This window comes from Egretta garzetta, unplaced genomic scaffold (genome assembly GCF_000687185.1).
Source record: "Egretta garzetta isolate BGI_Z169 unplaced genomic scaffold, ASM68718v1 scaffold397, whole genome shotgun sequence".
Taxonomy (NCBI): Eukaryota; Metazoa; Chordata; class Aves; order Pelecaniformes; family Ardeidae; genus Egretta; species Egretta garzetta.
In genome coordinates, this window is record NW_009260493.1 from 4453624 (window position 1) to 4466118 (window position 12495).

At 40.1% G+C, this 12495-nt stretch overlaps 1 protein-coding gene across 1 annotated transcript in view; it reads left to right on the forward strand.

Annotated features, from left to right (window-relative positions):
* Positions 1-12495, forward strand: part of NMBR (neuromedin B receptor) — an 18546-nt gene that overhangs the window by 604 nt on the left and 5447 nt on the right. The window lies entirely within an intron of this gene.

Consider the following 12495-nt stretch of genomic DNA (forward strand, 5'->3'; position numbering starts at 1 on the left):
AAGCATTTCTGGAAATGGATGAGCCTGGACCTCCCAACTTCTGGGGTGCCAGCTGCAAGAACTGGGTTTAGTCCTGTCTTCTGCACCTCTGGGGTGGTCCTCTAACAGCCCATGTATTGAAATCTTATTCATGAGAGGAAGGTTTTAGACCCTAGGCATAATCCATGGCAAGCCACAGTGATATGTCAACAGGCAGTGTGCAGCTTAAACCAAATCAAGCACAGAGGTATTTTAATACACTTGTTTCTTTCTGCAGAGAAAGAGTGGGTGTTTGTGTGTGTGTTTGTGCCCTAACAGAAGAGCAAGATACCAGAGGTGACTGCCAGCACTAGTTCAGCCTCTGGGAATTTGGAGGCACCAAACTGTTCCATTGTAATTGTCAGTTTTAAACTTTTGGTTCAAACTTTTAATTTTGGCTTCTTCTGAACTTATAGAAAAGGAAAAAGAAAAAAAAAAAAAGGGGGAATCCCCCAAAACAAACTAGAAAGTAACACTTCCATCTCCAGTAACTGTCAAATTAGGAAGAAACGAAGAACTGGACCCCAAGTTTTTCCTCCCAATTATTGTAAATGGGCACTTAAGGGATTTATAGCAACTGGGTGGCTCTTGGACTGTGTTTCAGGCTTTGAAAGACAAAATCTTGCAGTGTAATTGGCAACCTGAAATTAAATGAAATTATCCTTCTTCTCTTATCCAAGCAAATATTTTAAATTTTTTTTCTCAGCCAGAAATGAAAATGTTTAACTCCTTCTCCGTGGAAATTACACTGTTTTCTTTTGTTGGAGTTTAAGCTGAACAAATGCATTATATTTGGTGCATGATGTAAAGGTTTGAGTTTAGTAGTGTATCTTCACACTTACAGTAGCGTTTCTTTAAAGCTTTTAATCCCTTTTTTATAGAGTATGACTGTAATTTATTTCTTTCTTGTAGCCAGTTCAGTAAATAATTTGATTCCACCTGAGCGTAGCCTTCAGTGGCTATCAATTTCAGTGGTGTCTGAATCAGGATCTAAATTAAATATCTTGTCTATAAAGATTTTGTAATGTGAAAATGGGTTATATTTTTGAAGGGGAGCTTGCAAAACGTACCTTCAAGTGAACACCTGTAACTCTCTGATTGCCTCAGCTAGAGAGTATGTCAAAAGCTGTCCTTGGAGAGCCAAGCAGACCTTGCAGTTTCCTTTCTGCTCTATTTCCGCTGTTTAGAAGCATGATTGCGGTATCTTATTTGAAAATGGAAGAAGTTATTTGCAGAGGAGATCATATCTCTAGTGAAATGTAATGTGAGGGAATGTTGGTGGTTTAATGTTTAAGGATTCATGCATTTACTTTTTATATAGCTTTGGAGCATTCATTGTTTGCTTTTTCCATATAATTTTACATCTTTCTTTTAATGTCAGTAAAGATTTAAGAAGTAATAATGCTGAGTTTACATGGAATGCATTTAGAATTACATGTCCTAGAAAACAGCTACAGATGGTGTGCTGTGACCATATAAGCTCGTTAATAAATACGTTCCTCTGGCATTTTGGAGTTCACAGTATATATAAATAACAGAAAGGGTTATACTAAGAACTTAACAGCTCTGTTTCTTTAACCTCTGCAGTTACATTTTCAGTTAGTGAGAAAAAAATCCATTTCTTTTTCAGTTAGAAGAGGAGCAGACTTCAGTGTCTTATCTCCTAGGGGCCCAAGTCATGAGTGGAGCTGGCTGGACTCTCAATGGAGTTTGGGTTGGACTCAGGACTACTTTTTTGTATGACAGACATTTGTCTTGAACTACAGGGGAGGCAATGGTGTGGAGGGGCTTTTGTTGCACTCATTTGCAGCCAGAACCTAATGTCTGTCATCTTGGCTAGGTTTGGTTATGGGGAAACTGTATGTGTAACTGTGTCGGCAGGTGAGAGGTGGTGGCAGCATCCTGCGCCTAAGAGGTGATGAGGAGGTGAGGCCTGGCTGGAGGCAGTGTGGTCTCCAGATAAGCAAACCTAGCATAGGGTGCTAGCAGTTTGGAAGCAGTGATATTGCTTAAAAGGCTCCATTATAATCCAGTATATACTTGGTCTGGTATACAATGTCTTCTCTGTGACCCCTTCTTTGACAGGTAATGCTCAAAGCATGCTTTAATATATGATCATTAAAGCCTTTCCTGCTTTTTACTCCCTCTTACCACCAGACTGTGTAAAACTCCAGACATTGATTACACTAAGGACCAGATTTATAAATATTTAGAGTTCTTTGCAGTGTGCCTGTGTGAATTAGGATAAGGGAGGTTGTTTTGGTTCCCACAGTGTAATCAGCACTTATTGTTTATGTAGGAATTCTGCATGGCAAATTACATGTGTGTGATTACATGTACATTTAACAACAACTACAGAAGCAATAAACTCTGAACAATCATTACCTACAAACTGACGCTATAAGGAAGAAAAAGTAGTATTCACTGCATACATACCTTTTCTAAACTTGCTTTATTTCATACGGCTTTTTGTCACAGAAGTCCCTCTCAGCATCACTAGTGCTTTCAGTGGGACAAACGGGCACCTTCTCTCTGGAAGCTTCATTATCTAGTACCGAGATTGTTTGGGTTTCGGTTTGGGTTTTTGTTTGTGTACAAACACAATATGGAATTTGCAACAGTGCTTCCCAGACCTCCCTAGAGCACACTTGCAGACTGAAACTGGCAGCACACAGCTGATCTGCCCAAGGTTGCCCATCCCCATCCCAGGAATAGCAGCTGGTCCCATCAAAAAGCCCTTCCCACCCTCCAGCTCCTGTGGGTCTGGCTGCCAGGGGTGGGTGGTGGTGCCCTGCTGCAGCCCCACACGTTTTGGGGCAGAGGGGAGTGGGAGGGCAGCGGCAGTGGTGGGGCTGGTGGCAGCAGGGACGATGCAGTGGTGGCACTGGCGGGGCAGTGTGCTGACGTCAGAGGAGGGTGCAGTCTCCCTCTCCTCTGGGGTGCAGAAGGCAGCACAGGAGCAGCGCTGCTGAGCCAGCCGTCCCCCTCCCACTGCCCTGTGGGAGACGTGCTAGGACAGCACCCCTGCCCCTCATGGCCACTGCTCCTACGAGTTTTCCTCTATTGTGGAGAAACCAGAGCACCTCTAGAAACCTTCATATTTCTCTGGTTTAAAAAAAAAAACAAGGAAACAAACAGAGGGTGGATTACAGAAAAAGAAAACCTAATAATTACAGTGGACGACAAATGGAAAAAAGGAAGGGGATTGAGGGACACTGTACAAAACAAACAAACAAAAAAAGGGAACTGAAGGGACCGTAGGGAAGAAGATCTCCGATAGCACTCAGTACACCCTGGAAGTGCCCACAGAGCTGGTGCATGATGGCCAGGGGTGCATTTCCTAGAAGTATGAATGGACAAGGAAATAAAAATGGGTCCCCTGTCTAGCTTGCCCCCCATAGTGCAGGGGCCATGGACTCCAGTTTTGGCCAGGGCTAGTGGGTGGTGATGAGAAAGCCCCAGGTCCTGGTGTGGTCTTGGCTAAGGAGGATAAAAATAACAAGGTGAGAGGAGAAGTGTACCCAGAGGGACCACAGCATGGCACACATGAAGAAAAAGTGTGGAGCATCACCTCACTGCAAAAAGGACAGAAGCCAGGGATGAACCTGTTTTGAACTATGCCTGACTTGAACCATCGCATGAACTTGTTTGCTGCTTCAGGGTGTGTTTTTCCACTTTATGTCCACAGTGGGCCACACAGTTAGCCCAGGGTGCAAACTGGGCCCATGGGGCTCCTCACCCTCTTCTCAGGGCTGCTTTGTGCCAGGGAAGGACTCTTGGGTAAGGAAGTGGAGCACAAGTGCAGAAAGATATTTCCAAGGTGCCTTTCAGAGCTAGAGGGCTGGGTGATGCATAAACCTTACTGTGGAGAGGTGGCTGGAGAAGCTCGGGAGCAGCGGATTGAGTGATGCAGTGCGCACCTCTGGCCATCACTGTGTTGTTGTGTATGCTGATGAAAAGCAATTGTATCCAAAAAATGCCAAGAGACCTGGGGTGAGTAGACTTTGAAGGAATAAAGGGCAGCTCCTTACAACAGCTTTAGATTTGTCCCACAGTCTTTCTTTTTCTCTTTGGCTGCCATTTGTGCCTCATTTGTTATGTGATCTGTAAAAATAGGAGTAAATTTAATTCTGCTACTTTTTCTAGATTGAATTTTCTTTCTAATGAAGGGTTTAAATGTGTTAGCTCAAATACAGTCCTGCTGCACTCTAATGAAGACGGTGAAGTTGAGCAGTGGAGCAACTGGCCCTACTGCAACTGGCTGTGCTGCAACTGAAATAGCATCTTCTTTGTATTCTTCCTAAAAAGTGTGACAGAAAGACACCTTTGATGAGACACATACTTGATTAACCAGGTAACAAAGTTATTTTTTGTTAGTGTCATGAATCCTTTCCTATATTTTAATAACAAACAAGTTTGAAAATTTAAATTCATACTGAAATACCTAAATGCAGTGCCTGAGATGCTTAGAATCTATCCTATAGATTTGAACAGCTAAACTATTTGATCCTTTTTGTTTATTTGTTTTATTTCTTTATTTGCTTTAATTTTGGAAGATTGCAATCTGTATTTTTAAAAGTGTAAAGAGACTCAAAAACATTTTGTGCCATTTTAGTATCTATGTGCTGACATCTGACTACAATTGATGACAAAAGCCATTCTGGCTCAGTTTGCATTCCTACTGTCTCCTACTTTTGGGGGGACTCAGGAAATATTTTGAAGACATTCAAAAGTGAAAAGGTGCCCTAGTAACTACATTAGGATTTTTCATCAGTAAAAATGCTCTTAATAAAAACTTGGTTTTACTCTTCTTCAGAATGTATTTAAAGTTTCTTCTTTTGTTATGTCTGATTCAGGCTGAAATATAGTGATTGGAGACCTCTAAAATCCTAATTTCTTATTGCTTGTAGTGAGCAGGTGAAGCAGAAAAGCGGACATGATTTCCTTTTGGGCTCTGATACTTGACATCCAGGGACTAAAGAGCCTTGACAAGGAAAGTAGTATTAAATGACATCTTGAAGATTACCTATAATTAACCAAAGAATAAAGAAAAAATAATCAAAGGTAAAATGAAGGACTATCTGTATAAGAGAAAAGCAATGCCTTGACTGTATCTAGTAGATGGGATTATATGGAACCAGTAGAACCGTGAAATCTGTAAGCGTATCTCTTAGAAATCCTAATGCTTTAGGTAAATGTATTGAATGACTGACTTACTGAAGTACATTAAAAGAAATGATGGTCCAGATGTTTCTCTCACTGTAGGCTGTAGCAGTGTGGTTATAATTATGTGATAACAGGAAAAGCAAAAGAAATTTAAGAGAGATTGGGCAAGCTTTGTCTCTCACATTTTTTTTCAGCTCACTCTTTAGTTTACATGTGCAAACTTGACTGACAAAATAAAGCTTGCCAGAACACCTTTGATGAAACTCTGACATATTTTGTCAGCAGCAATCCTTTTTGTCAAGTTAAACAGCAAAGTCTGTTCTTCACCTATCCCCACCCCAAAATGTTTATTTGTATCCATTCCATACCGCTAAAAGGAATACGACAGAAAATATTCCAGAAAGATAAAAGGGATGGGAAAAAAAAAACCAAACCAACCATGCAACAATGCAGGAGACATTTTATATCTGGAGTAGATTAAGGAATTACCTATTTTAGGGTAAATTTGTCCAAGTCAGTCAATTCAAGTCAGCTGTTAGACAAGTTCCTCTCATGACCATCTTTACACAGCTGAAAAAGATTTCTCAGCAAATAACATAGAACCATAGAATCATAGAATGGTTTGGGTTGGAAGGGACCTTTAGAGGTCATCTAGTCCAACCCCCCTGCAGTGAGCAGGGACACCGCTAACTAGATCAGGTTGCTCAGAGCCCCGTCCAACCTGCTCTTGAATGTTTCCAGGGATGGGGCCTCCACCACCTCTCTGGGCAACCTGTTCTTCCTTATATCCATTCTAAACCTACCCTGTTTTAGTTTAAAGCCATTACCCCTTGTCCTGTCACAGCTGCCCCTACTAAAAAGATTTTCCCCATCTTTCCTATAGGCCCCCTTTAGGTACTGAAAGGCCGCAGTCAGGTCTCCCTGCAGCCTTCTCTTCTCCAGGCTGAACAAGCCCATTTCCCCCCAAGTCAGGCAATTTTTCCTCAAGCTTCAGGCAGACACATGCATCTGTTGTTAAACTCCTGCCTTTGTGTGCGTGTCCTGTGTGTGCTCTTCACTTCATACGGAAGTGGCTTAGTCCTGTGGATGGCAAAGTGAGAAATGGCTGTGGCGTTTATCCCAGTCACTGATCAATGCAATGCCTGTGCTGTGCAGGTGGCAGCCAACTTTGCTTTGATTAATGCAAATGCCAGTGTCCGATAGCCTTTCCTAGGTTGCAACCTAAACCCTGAGAAACTGCTAGAAAGCCCTTCCACCTGTCTCCTGATTCTTTGATCAGTTCAGTAAAAGCCTGTGCCTGTGGCAGACAAAATAGCTGCCAAACGGCAGATCCGGCTGAATTCTTTGCCAAGCAGGTCTGAACGTAAATCTTCATGTATTTATTTTGTCTCTCCCCGTAACATGGTACACAATTCCCTTCTATAATTACATTGCAATGGGTTTATCCAAATTGGACTGTTGGAATCCTCATGTCCTCAGAAATAATGTCAAAGATCAAATATACTGTACCAATGCTCTCTGGGGAAAAGATTTCACATGTTTTCTGTGATGATAAATTTGTTAGAGAATAAATAATAAATGTCTTTTATATATGTGCAGAGTGATGGATCTCTCAAATATCCTTCCCAAAAGGGACAATTTAATTGCATCCTGATTTTAAATAGCTTAGTTATAGAAGAACTGGTGTATTTCTCATATTGGTTTTGCTGCAGGACTGTTCTTCCATACTATATATCCCTAGTGCTAAATCCTTTTTGGTTTTTTTATATGTACTAATGTAACAAGGCATATGCAGTCACAATCCCTCTGTACCTCCACTGATAACTTCTAAATCCATGCCGAGATTCAGCCCAATTTGACAGTGTGATTACAAATAACAAGTAAGTTCTTACAAGTTCATAAAATTTGTGGAAGGTAAGAGGAAACCTACTTTGGTGTCTACTGAAGAGAGGTGTGTTTCGGAATTAACTTGGCACAACTTGTCACATGTCAGAGAAAATAACCAAGAGACAAACCATCCATATAAAACTTGGTGTAATTAGTTCTGCTGCTTGTAAATTTAATTGTGTATTTCCAGCTTTGTATGAGCATGTGTACAAATAAAAAGTGGTGTGTGTATGAACATGAGAGAAATGGGTTATTCTGAAATGTTATCATTCTATCTCATCTGATTATCTTTTGTCCTTCACATGACTATCCCAAATATTGTTTCATTTTTTCCAAATAATTTTCACAGGTTTTTTTTTTAACATAGTGTCATGTTTGTTCTTTGGCTCCAAGTTTGTTTGTTTGTTTGTATTTTAAGGATTGCTATATTAACTTTTTCCTCTGTGATTTTGTAATGTTCCTTCCTTTTTTTACTGTGGCATGTACTTGGTTTTTTCCATCTACATTGATTTAAACACAAAATTACAACAGAAGTTGCAAATGAAATTGAACTGGAAACAAGTTTAGAAGTGACAGAGTGGAGCCTTCCATATTATGATACTGGAACAAATAAATGAAGTTGCAGCTTTCTGAATTTAGAAAGTAGACATTTGGGCTCTAGCTTCTCAAATAGTAAAATCTAAGTCTGTTCCAGATACATTGAGTTTTGGTTATTTAATTCTTCCTGGCTCGTAACATTTCTGAAAATCATCTGACCATATAATGTTCTCCTCAATAGTTATGTGGTTTGCCATGGCATGGACTATTACTGAATTCATCAAGGAAATGGGAGAAATGATTTTGTAACAGCAACAATTTTGTAAAGGTAAACTGGCACTGAGCATATTTTACACTCAGGATTTCTGCTTCCAGGCGTTTTAGTTTCTGTAACTGGTATTTTTATTGACCTCCTGCTCCAGCACTGATGATTTCATGAGATCTTCTTCATTCAAGTATGTGCAGGTATCATTGCTGGGAGTCAGGCAGTAAGCATATGATGGATATGTCGATAAGGATACATCTGGTCTCATCAATCTAAAGGCAGGGGTATCAGTGGGATTTGCATCAAGCCCATTTAGGGAAATGTTTCTCTTTCCTCAAACTCCTTTGACCCTTCAAGATTCCGAATACAAATTCTGAGAGAATAAGACAAGATTAGGTGTGGTTTTCTAAGACTTTTTTTTCTTACAATAGGTTTATAGTGAGGAAGAAGTAATGTGGCTAGATGGAGAACAGAGCTCTAGGGTACAAAGCCAAACAGAACATAAGCTTGTCTAGGGTACGTATTGCAATGTCTACTCTCTAACCTAGGTCTTGACCTTCTCCTCCTCCTGTCCACCCCTCATGAGCAGGATCAAAAATCCATAATTCCAAAGTAGTGTTGTAATGAGATAAATGCTCCTGAAAGGCAGTAAAAACCAAAAGAATACACATGCTAAGGTGCCTTGTACTTCCCAGTGGGAAATGCTAAATCCAGGGGTTTGTATGACACAGCCTGGTAAGAATAAGGTTCTCTCCTCATTGAAGAAATGTTAATTTTGAGCCACTGTCTAGCAGGCCTGGGCAAAGACTCCTGGACACCCTGGCTGAATGAGTGCTCCGTTTTGTTCTTGGAGAGGCAGGTGCCAGAGCTGCATTTGCCACAGCTGTTCTGCAAAGGCTGGTGACTCTGATGTGCTCCAGCCATTATTTAACCACAGGTTTGAGATCAGGATCCTCAGCTTTGCTGTGCTTAGTTTCAGGATCCTAATGAAGCTTAGATGCAAACTGAGTACGGCTGGTCAGGGGAGCTCCTGGCATGTACAGCAGGGAAACTTGCATAGTTTAAAAGTCAAGAAAGAAGGGGCACAGTGGGCTGGGGTAGGTCAGCCATTGCGTGAGGCTTCTGAGTGGAGTTCTTGGCACCAGGCATGTGAAGGTGTGTGGTTTTGCTATGCACATATGTTCATCTGCACATATATATGTGTCTATATGTTTTTATATGTATATATGCATATGTATTCAACAGTGCCAAAACATAGGCCTGAGCACTGGAAGTCAACCACTTGTCAAACTGCCAAAGCAGCCCATGGTATGGTTTTGACCTGGGTCAACCGTTATTCTCCTAAATATTTTCTAGTCATGATTCAGAATTAAACACAAGCCCAGGAACCATTACCAGCACACATATAAAATGCCTTTCTTGTTTGTGTGTAGTGGTCTCATACTGGGAGATTAAAGAGTCTAATGGGATGGTCATGGGTGTCCAGCCAATGCCACCTGGCCTCCAAGAATAGGCTCTGGCACTGTTTAGTTTGCTAATATAGACGTAGTATAAATTTTTGTTAGATTTGGCTCATGGTTGCCTTCCCCTTCCCCTTCCCCTTCCCCTTCCCCTTCCCCTTCCCTTTCCCCTTTCCCTTTCCCTTTCTTCCTTCACTTAGAAACTGCAACTCTGCTGAAGACATATTTGTCTATCTTAAGATATGTAAAAATACGTTCATCAGTGATGGCATTATCAAACTTAAATATAAATCTACTGGGAATACTGACATATATGAACTCTTCTGAATAACAGTCAATGAAACAGTTGACTATTATTGCTCTCGGGAGGAGAATTGAACAAATTACTAATGGTACTTTCAACTAGTGCAGTTATAAGTAAATGGGCTTAGACAAGTAGGACTAAAAAGCCAGAATGCAGGCAGTGAGCTAGCATTGCAAAATTTGTATTAGCTTGTAAGAAATTTAGTTAGCTAATGTGAAGTGAATAGCAAGAGAAAGGAGTTGCAAGAGAAGAAAAAACTAAAAGGAAAGAAAAAAATTATGCTTTGAAATGCTGTGTGGACAGGACAGGTAATTTCATGCTGAAAAAACCCACTATCCTGGGAAACTTATGTTTTTATTCTTTTCATGGTGGAGAAATCATCATGAAAAAGACTAAATCAGACTTTTTTGTTGAAGCATTATTGATAGTTTTTGGCTCATCAGAGCGTATTTCTATAGAGGGGAAAACTTTTTCCACTTAGGAAAATATTAGGATTTTTCCCCTGAGAAACACAGAACACATGCCATTGACATTCATTTTAATTGTGTTTACACATGGTCTGCTAGTCTTCATTTCAAACACTATATTCAGCTGTCAGACCTCTGAGATGCTCATTCCTAGTGAATGCAATTCTCTGCACTTATCTAAGCACAGAAAAAAAATATTAAGACTAACTATAAAAAACTTTCAGAAATTTACTGTAAATTTCAAGAATTTAAAAGAATAAAATTGAATAAATATGAACCTCAGACTGTTTGTTGTGAAAGAAGTTCCCACAGTACTGGACATCAAATGATTCCACATAGCTTTCAGCTAGATAAATTGCTCTCCTCTTAATGATGCAACTGGAGTTCAGACAACAGAACTGCCCATACAAGGGAAAGGAATTTGGCCCCATCCAAAATTTCAGTCTACTTTAGTGGAGTGGACTACAACTGGACATGATATTAGTATTTTTAACAAATACTGACCATACAGCCATGCTCCCTATTCGGATATATTTATGTCCTTTTATATTGTTAGGCTAAATGCTGTCTTTTTGTGTTTGAAATCTTCATGCAGTGACAGAATAAAATGCTAACATAAAAATGGTTTTGATAAATGACTCTAATTTGCAGGAAATGCAGTACTGTGACACAGCAACATCACTTAAAACAGAAGCTTTATAACAAAGCCAATGATACCAACCCCTCCAGCTCTAGGACTAAACTGCAAATTAAATCAAAGTAGTATGGGTCTGCCCTGCCTGAATTAGAGATCTGCTTGGTTGATGACACGTCATTATTATATTTATTTGCATTGGGATGGCATGTAGGAAACTGGGTGATAAATTAGGGTCCTCTTCATGGTAAGTGCTATATGAAGAGGAAAAAGAAATAAGTCCCTGACCTGAAGGGTTTTTAAGTAGAGACAACACAAGGTACAGAAACAAAATGGCAAGGAAATAGGGAGGCAATTCTGGTTAGAATGGTAGGCTATAATCATAGCCCAGTGGCTGCCTAAGTATTGTGTAGTTGTTTTGGTTTGTCTTTTTATTTTGTTTTTGAAGGGCATCACAACAAAGTGCTCTATTAAAAGAGGTAGCATTGCAATGGAAGCACACCTTAGGATAAGCATGAACCAGCTTCTTTTGAAATCAAGTGTGTGGGAGGGGAATAGCATTGTGGACTCAGCAGAGACAGGAACAGAGCTTCCCATACTGATTGGGAGCTGAGAAATACCTTTGCAAAGGCCTTTGAAAACAAAGATGGGGAGGAGTAGATAAGCTATACTGGAGTTTAGAAGGTAGCAACATGTTATCACTCTGGAGGAAGAGGTTACTCTTTCCTTCATCAATTTTTTGGGGGTTGTGTGGAAAGGAGTTGATTGCTTTATAATGAAAATATACTATACAAACAAAACCGCTCTCTCTGGAGAATGGGCAAGTTTGTGCTTGTGTCTGTTGGCAGACAGCACAGCTCCAAAGAAAGGAAACTTATTAGGAAAGTATTTCCTGGGTTGGGATGCCTTTGTCAGCAGTGATAATGGTAGAGAATGTAGGAAGACAGAATTTGCATGAAGGCTTTTAATTAAAACCAAATGCATATTTATAATTACTTCCTGATCTTCATGGCAACCTATAATTTTTTTTTCATCAGTAAAGTAAAGGAAAAGATGGATTTTGCTTACTAATTTGACTAAATAATTTGCATCCTTATCCTAGTTTACCAGTGTTGTTTTATTGATAGAAAATATGCCCTTTGTAATTTGAATGGTTGGTGGTATGTTTTAGCCTTACACTGGTTTTATACAAAGGAAGAGGCTGGGTATTCATTTTGGGAACACTTCTAACTTCACTCAGTTTACATTTGATTTTATCTGTAACCTCTCTCTTTCTACTCTGTATCATTTCAGAGACATAAGCAAGATGACAGATTTAGTAAAGCACTTAGTGCCTTTTCCTTCCCGTTGACACCAAGTGCTGTGCAGGGCTGAGTCCTAGGAAGACAAGTGCCGTCTTGTAGTCAGCTGAAGTAACAAGTAGAATTTTGATAGGATTAAAGAAGTTTCTTGGGCTGAATCCACCTGTTTTCGTGAAAAAGGGCAGTCTGCTCCAATGCCTTCCAACTTGGAGTCAGCTGTAGCTCAGGGGAAGGCATGCTATTTGCTGAAACAGCAATATATGCCCAGGCACCAATATATGCCACATTTTCTGCTAATGTAAATGCTCCTGAAAAGGTCTCCCATTTAGATATTAACCAGACCAAATGCTGCTAAAACAATTAATTGTACATAGTCACTGCCTTGGGGGACAAAATAGTTGCAAAGAGAAAAGAGAGGGAAAAGAACCCTGTAGTGTGAAACATGATTTTTACCCA